The sequence below is a fragment of the Ictidomys tridecemlineatus genome, chromosome 14 (genome assembly GCF_052094955.1).
Source record: "Ictidomys tridecemlineatus isolate mIctTri1 chromosome 14, mIctTri1.hap1, whole genome shotgun sequence".
In the NCBI taxonomy this organism is placed as follows: domain Eukaryota; kingdom Metazoa; phylum Chordata; class Mammalia; order Rodentia; family Sciuridae; genus Ictidomys; species Ictidomys tridecemlineatus.
The window spans coordinates 1,519,492-1,526,881 of NC_135490.1; positions in this window are offsets into that span (position 1 = coordinate 1,519,492).

Genomic DNA, 7,390 nt, shown 5'->3' on the forward strand with positions numbered 1-7,390 from the left:
CCTCATTCTCTCCACCAGTATCTGCAGCCCAGGCTCGTCTACAGAGAGAACCAAGGGAGGAGGAGGAAACCGTACAGAACGCACCTGGAATAAGGTGGGTGTCGACACTGTCCCACGCCGAGGCCTGGGAGGCCCTTAGATGTGTTCCCGGTGAAGTGGGAAAAGCGTGCTGTCGGGAATGAGAGGAGGGGACACTGCAGCCGAGCAACAGGAGTGAGCAGACACAGGATCTGCACTCAGAACATACAGCATGAGACAGACACACGGCCGCCCAGGGCCACCAGGAAGGGGGACAGACTGGAGGGTGGTCAGGAGGGCGTCGGAATGGGAGGGATGAGAGAGAGCCCAGAGGGCAAGCAAAGGGAGCTACAGTGTGCATGTCACTGGGACCCCTGGGGGGCGCAGGAACTCCCACAGGTGTCCTGGGAGGTACATGTCACTGGGACCCCTGGGGGGTACAGGAACTCCCACAGGTGTCCTGGGATGTAGGTGTCACTAGGACCCTGTGTGGGGGGGGGACAGGAACTCCCACAGGTGTCCTGGGATGTAGGTGTCACTGGGACCCCTGGGGGGCACAGGAACTCCCACAGGTGTCCTGGGATGTAGGTGTCACTGGGACCCCTGGGGGGTACAGGAACTCCCACAGGTGTCCTGGGATGTAGGTGTCACTGGGACCCCTGGGGGGTACAGGAACTCCCACAGGTGTCCTGAGATGTAGGTGTCACTGGGACCCCTGGGGGGCACAGAAACTCCCACAGGTGTCCTGGGATGTACATGTCACTGGGACCCCTGGGGGGCGCAGGAACTCCCACAGGTGTCCTGGGATGTACATGTCACTGGGACCCCTGGGGGGCGCAGGAACTCCCACAGGTGTCCTGGGAGGTACATGTCACTGGGACCCCTGGGGGGTGCAGGAACTCCCACAGGTGTCCTGGGATGTAGGTGTCACTGGGACCCCTGGGGGGCACAGGAACTCCCACAGGTGTCCTGGGATGTACATGTCACTGGGACCCCTGGGGGGCGCAGGAACTCCCACAGGTGTCCTGGGATGTACATGTCACTGGGACCCCTGGGGGGCGCAGGAACTCCCACAGGTGTCCTGGGAGGTACATGTCACTGGGACCCCTGGGGGGCGCAGGAACTCCCACAGGTGTCCTGGGAGGTACATGTCACTGGGACCCCTAGGGGGGGTACAGGAACTCCCACAGGTGTCCTGGGATGTAGGTGTCACTGGGACCCCTGGGGGGGTACAGGAACTCCCACAGGTGTCCTGGGAGGTACATGTCACTGGGACCCCTGGGGGGCACAGGAACTGCCACAGGTGTCCTGGGATGTAGGTGTCACTGGGACCCCTGGGGGGGTACAGGAACTCCCACAGGTGTCCTGGGAGGTACATGTCACTGGGACCCCTGGGGGGTACAGGAACTCCCACAGGTGTCCTGGGATGTAGGTGTCACTAGGACCCTGTGTGGGGGGGGGACAGGAACTCCCACAGGTGTCCTGGGATGTAGGTGTCACTGGGACCCCTGGGGGGCACAGGAACTCCCACAGGTGTCCTGGGATGTAGGTGTCACTGGGACCCCTGGGGGGTACAGGAACTCCCACAGGTGTCCTGGGATGTAGGTGTCACTGGGACCCCTGGGGGGGCACAGGAACTCCCACAGGTGTCCTGGGATGTGCATGTCACTGGGACCCCTGGGGGGGGTACAGGAACTCCCACAGGTGTCCTGGGATGTACATGTCACTGGGACCCCTGGGGGGTACAGGAACTCCCACAGGTGTCCTGGGAGGTACATGTCACTGGGACCCCTAGGGGGGGTACAGGAAACTCCCACAGGTGTCCTGGGATGTAGGTGTCACTGGGACCCCTGGGGGGGTACAGGAACTCCCACAGGTGTCCTGGGAGGTACATGTCACTGGGACCCCTGGGGGGCACAGGAACTGCCACAGGTGTCCTGGGATGTAGGTGTCACTGGGACCCCTGGGGGGCACAGGAACTCCCACAGGTGTCCTGGGAGGTACATGTCACTGGGACCCCTGGGGGGGTACAGGAACTCCCACAGGTGTCCTGGGATGTAGGTGTCACTGGGACCCTGTGGGGGGGGTACAGGAACTCCCACAGGTGTCCTGGGAGGTACATGTCACTGGGACCCCTGGGGGGGTGCAGGAACTCCCACAGGTGTCCTGGGATGTACATGTCACTGGGACCCCTGGGGGGCGCAGGAACTCCCACAGGTGTCCTGGGAGGTACATGTCACTGGGACCCCTGGGGGGTACAGGAACTCCCACAGGTGTCCTGGGATGTACATGTCACTGGGACCCCTGGGGGGCACAGGAACTCCCACAGGTGTCCTGGGAGGTACATGTCACTGGGACCCTTGGGGGGTGCAGGAACTCCCACAGGTGTCCTGGGATGTACATGTCACTGGGACCCTTGGGGGGTACAGGAACTCCCACAGGTGTCCTGGGATGTACATGTCACTGGGACCCCTGGGGGGTGCAGGAACTCCCACAGGTTTCCTGGGATGTGCATGTCACTGGGACCCCTGGGGGGGGTACAGGAACTCCCACAGGTGTCCTGGGATGTAGGTGTCACTGGGACCCCTGGGGGGCACAGGAACTCCCACAGGTGTCCTGGGATGTAGGTGTCACTGGGACCCTTGGGGGGTGCAGGAACTCCCACAGGTGTCCTGGGATGTAGGTGTCACTGGGACCCTGTGGGGGGGGTACAGGAACTCCCACAGGTGACCTGGGATGTGCATGTCACTGGGACCCCTGGGGGGGGTACAGGAACTCCCACAGGTGTCCTGGGATGTAGGTGTCACTGGGACCCCTGGGGGGTACAGGAACTCCCACAGGTTTCCTGGGATGTAGGTGTCACTGGGACCCCTGGGGGGTACAGGAACTCCCACAGGTGTCCTGGGATGTAGGTGTCACTGGGACCCTTGGGGGGTGCAGGAACTCCCACAGGTTTCCTGGGATGTAGGTGTCACTGGGACCCCTGGGGGTACAGGAACTCCCACAGGTGTCCTGGGATGTAGGTGTCACTGGGACCCTTGGGGGGTGCAGGAACTCCCACAGGTGTCCTGGGAGGTACATGTCACTGGGACCCCTAGGGGGGGTACAGGAACTCCCACAGGTTTCCTGGGATGTAGGTGTCACTGGGACCCCTGGGGGGTGCAGGAACTCCCACAGGTGTCCTGGGATGTAGGTGTCACTGGGACCCCTGGGGGGCACAGGAACTCCCACAGGTGTCCTGGGATGTACATGTCACTGGGACCCCTGGGGGGGTACAGGAACTCCCACAGGTGTCCTGGGAGGTACATGTCACTGGGACCCTGTGTGGGGGCGCAGGAACTCCCACAGGTGTCCTGGGATGTACATGTTTCTGGGACCTTTGGGGGGTGGCGCAGGAACTCCCACAGGTGTCCTGGGATGTACATGTTTCTGGGACCTTTGGGGGGGGGCGCAGGAACTCCCAGAGGTGTCCTGGGATGTACATGTCACTGGGATGGAACCCAGGGCCTTGTGGATGCTAAGCAAGTGTCCGATGTTTGCATCCCCACCCTATTTCTCTTTTAAAAGCTCTTGAATTTCCTGGGAGGGTCCTGGTCATTCACAACAGCTGGGTTCATTTTGACTCAGTCCCCAGTGCCCACCCCGCTCTCCCCGCCCCTGGTGTGGTTCTGTTAGATGGATCCCACGTTTCCTCTCCTCCCGACCTCTCCATGTCCATCTTTCCTCTTCTTAATGATATTCAACCCCCCCCTCCCAGTGTTTTTCCTTATTTTGGTCTAATTCCACTCAACCCTTGAGTTCAGCTTGTTTCATTAGCATGATCTTCTCCCTCCATCCACCCACCAGCAAATGCCACTACTTCATTCCTCTTCAGGGCTGAGTAGAAGCTCCGTGGTGTGTGTGTGTGTGTGTGTGTGTGTGTGTGTGTGTGTGTGTGTGTGTGTGAGAGAGAGAGAGAGAGAGAGAGAGAGACTTTCTTTCCCCACCTGTCTGTTGACAGGCATCTGGGCTGACTCCACAATCTGGCTATCAGAAACCGTCTGGCTCTCCACACTGATGTGAGTATGCCACTGTAATGTGCTGGTTTAGTTATTTAGAATAAATACCAAGGTGTGAGATAGCTGGGTCCTAGGGTGGATCCATCCCTAGTTTTTGAGGAATCTCCATGTTGCTTTCCAGAATGTTTGCAGTAATTGGCTGTCCCACCAACAATGCATGAGCGGACAGTTCCCCCACATTCTTGCCAGCCATTACTCTTTGTACTCTTGATGACTGCCATTCTGACTGTAGTGAGGCAACATCTCAGTGTACTTTTGGATTTGCATTTTCCTTGTTGTTAAGGATATTGGACATTTTTAAAATGTATTTGTTGGTCAATTGTAGTTCTTTTGTGAAATGTCTGTCTAGATCATTTGTTCATTCACTGATTGAGATATCTGGGTCTTTTGTTAAGCTTCTTGAGTTATTTATAAATTCTGAGTATTAATCCCCTTAAGATAATTAGTTGGCAGAGATTTTCCTCCCATCCTGTATGATCTCTCTCTATGCTCTTAATCATTTCCTTTGCTGAGCAAAAGCTTTTTAATTTGATGCCATCCCATTTATTGATTCCTGGTTTCAGGTCTGAGCTTTAGGGATCTTGTTAAGGAACACTCCACACCAATATGGTGGAGTGCCGCCATCTGGCTGGGCATAAAATCACGAGCCACTCACACCTTGTAGATTCAAACAGCAATTCTTTATTCCCGAACTCACACTGGCACTCTACTCTCGTTCTGGGGAAATCCATGTTCTCTGCAAAATCCACGTACTCCACCAGGCTCCGAATCCCAAATACTTTTTTAATCCCAGGAGAACTCAAGGGGAACTCAAGGAGCGGGCGTGCCTGGGGCAGCAGGATACGCCCTATTCCCAGCAGGGTACACCTTAAACCTGGAACCGCCCTAAACCCAAGGAGCCGGATAGTCCCTAAAACCTGATCTGCCCTAAACCTGGATCTGCCCTGGTCCTTGAGCAAGGTCACCTTACTCAAATACACATGCAATGTCACTGCAAATGTCCAAGGCAAGTCCATTTCCACGAGTCCTTCCTCTAAGCAACATGGGTACGGTACGCTGGCAAGGAAATTGTCATACCTACTTGGCTAGTGGCTCTCAGCAGTGGAGTATTGACTCTGTGTTTTCTTCTAGCAGCTGCAAACTTTCTGATCTAATTTCTAATCCTCTGACCCAGTTTAATTTGATATGTGTGTGTGTGTGTATGTGTGTTTGTGTGTGAGATACTGGGGATCTAACGCAGGGCCCTGTGCATGCAAGGCAAGCACTCTACCAAATGAGCTATATCCCCAGCCCCTCCCCCCAATTTGATTATTGTACATGGTAAGAGACAGAGATCTGCTTTCATTCTTCTACATATTTATACAGAATTTTTCTAGCACCATTTGTAAAAAGGCTGTCTTTTCTCTGACATATGTTTTTGGGACCTTTGTAAGGATCCGATGACTGTATCTGTGTGGCTTTATCTCTGTGTCTTGTATTCTCTTCCATTGCTGTTCATGTCTGTTTGATGCATGTCATGCCATGTATGTGGCTGCAGCTCTGTGGTGTGATTTCAGATTAGGTATTGTCATATCTCCTGCATCACTCTTCTTGCTCAAAATTGCTTTGGCTATTCTGGCACTTCAATTCTTCCAAATGAACTTTAGAACTTTTTTCTAGTTCTGTGTAGAATATGGTGGGTATTTTGATGGGGACTATACTGAATTCATGTATTGCTTTCAGTAGTCTGGTCATATTGACCATATTAATTCTGCCTATTCAAGAATGCGGGAGAGCTTTACATCTTCCAAGGTCTTCTTCAATTTCTTTCCTGTGTGTTCTGTAATTTTCATTTTACTTCCTTGGTTAAATTAATTTCCGAGGGTTTTAATTTTAATTTTTTAATTTATTTTTTAGATTATTCTGAATAGGATAGTTTTCCTAATTTCTTTCTCAGCAGAATCACTGGTTGGAGTATAGGAAAGCTATTGATTTATGATTGTTGATCTTGTATCCTATTTCTTTGCTGAATACACTTATTAGCTCTAGAATTCTTCTGGTGGAGTTTTTGGGTCTTCTACATATAGGATCATGTCATCAACAAGCAGAGATATTTTGAGCTGTCCCCCCACCTCAATTTGTATCTGTTTAATTTCCTTTTCTTGCCTTGTTGCTCTGGCTAGTGTTTCAAGGACTCTACTGAATAAGTTTGGTGAGAGTGGACACCTTTGTCTTTTTCCTGATTTTCTAGGAAATTCTTTTAGTTTTCTCTGTTCAATTTGATGTTGTTTTTTGGGTTTGTTGTATATATAGCCTTTAAGATGTTGAGTTAAATTCCTTCTATCTCTTGAATCACCAGTGTTTTTAACTTGAATGAGTGCTGGATTTTATCAAAGGCCTTTTCTTCATCAATTGAGATGATCATATGATTCTTGTTCTTAATTTTACTTAAGTGGTGAATTACATTTATTGATTTGTGTGTGTTGAACTAACATTGCATCCCTGGGATGAAACCCACTTGACCATGATGTATTGTCTTCATGATGTTTGTTTTTTTTTTTTAATGCAGCTTGCTAATATTTTATTGAGAATATTTGCATCTATTTATTGGGGATATTGGTCTGTGGTTTTCTTTCCTTGATATGTCTTAGGTGTTAGGGTTATACTAGTTTCATAGAATGTATTTGGAGTGTTCCTTTCTTTACAATTTCATGGAATAATCTTTATGTAAAAATGACTTTAGTAATGCCAAGGACCTTTTGGCTATAAAATTCTGAATTTTTGGAGAACAGATAATTCTCAAAGTTAAATATATACATAATCAGAATATAAGTGTTGAAAGTGCCTGTCACACTTGGGAGGACAGAGGTCCTGTGGCGGGAGGACCTCAGCTGAGCACAGAGCTCTGAGGTTACGCGGTACTCATGGGGGGCATGGGTGAGCACCGTGGGACCAGACGGTGGTCCCAGGAGGTGAGGGCTGCTGGAGTCCACCCCAGAAGAGGAAACCACGCAGCACTTCCAGAGGGTGAGTTTGATTTCAGCGGTGACCGGGTGAACTGCATGACCTTTGCTGAGGGCACCAGCGTGGATTCACATCTCAGTGAGGACAGAGTGTGCATCAGTAAGATGGTGAAGGCGCTTGGGCTTGCTCTGCTGGTACCGGGTGGCTGCTGGCTCTTACTGAGCACAGAGTGAAACTGTCTCGAATGAGTGAAGAAGAAAATGACCAACATTCTCGGTACTAATATTCTGTAATGGGAAAACCTTTCACGCTTCTATTTCCTATTTGGAGGATTTTGAAGTGGTATTTACAGTGCTGACGGGTTCTCGGTC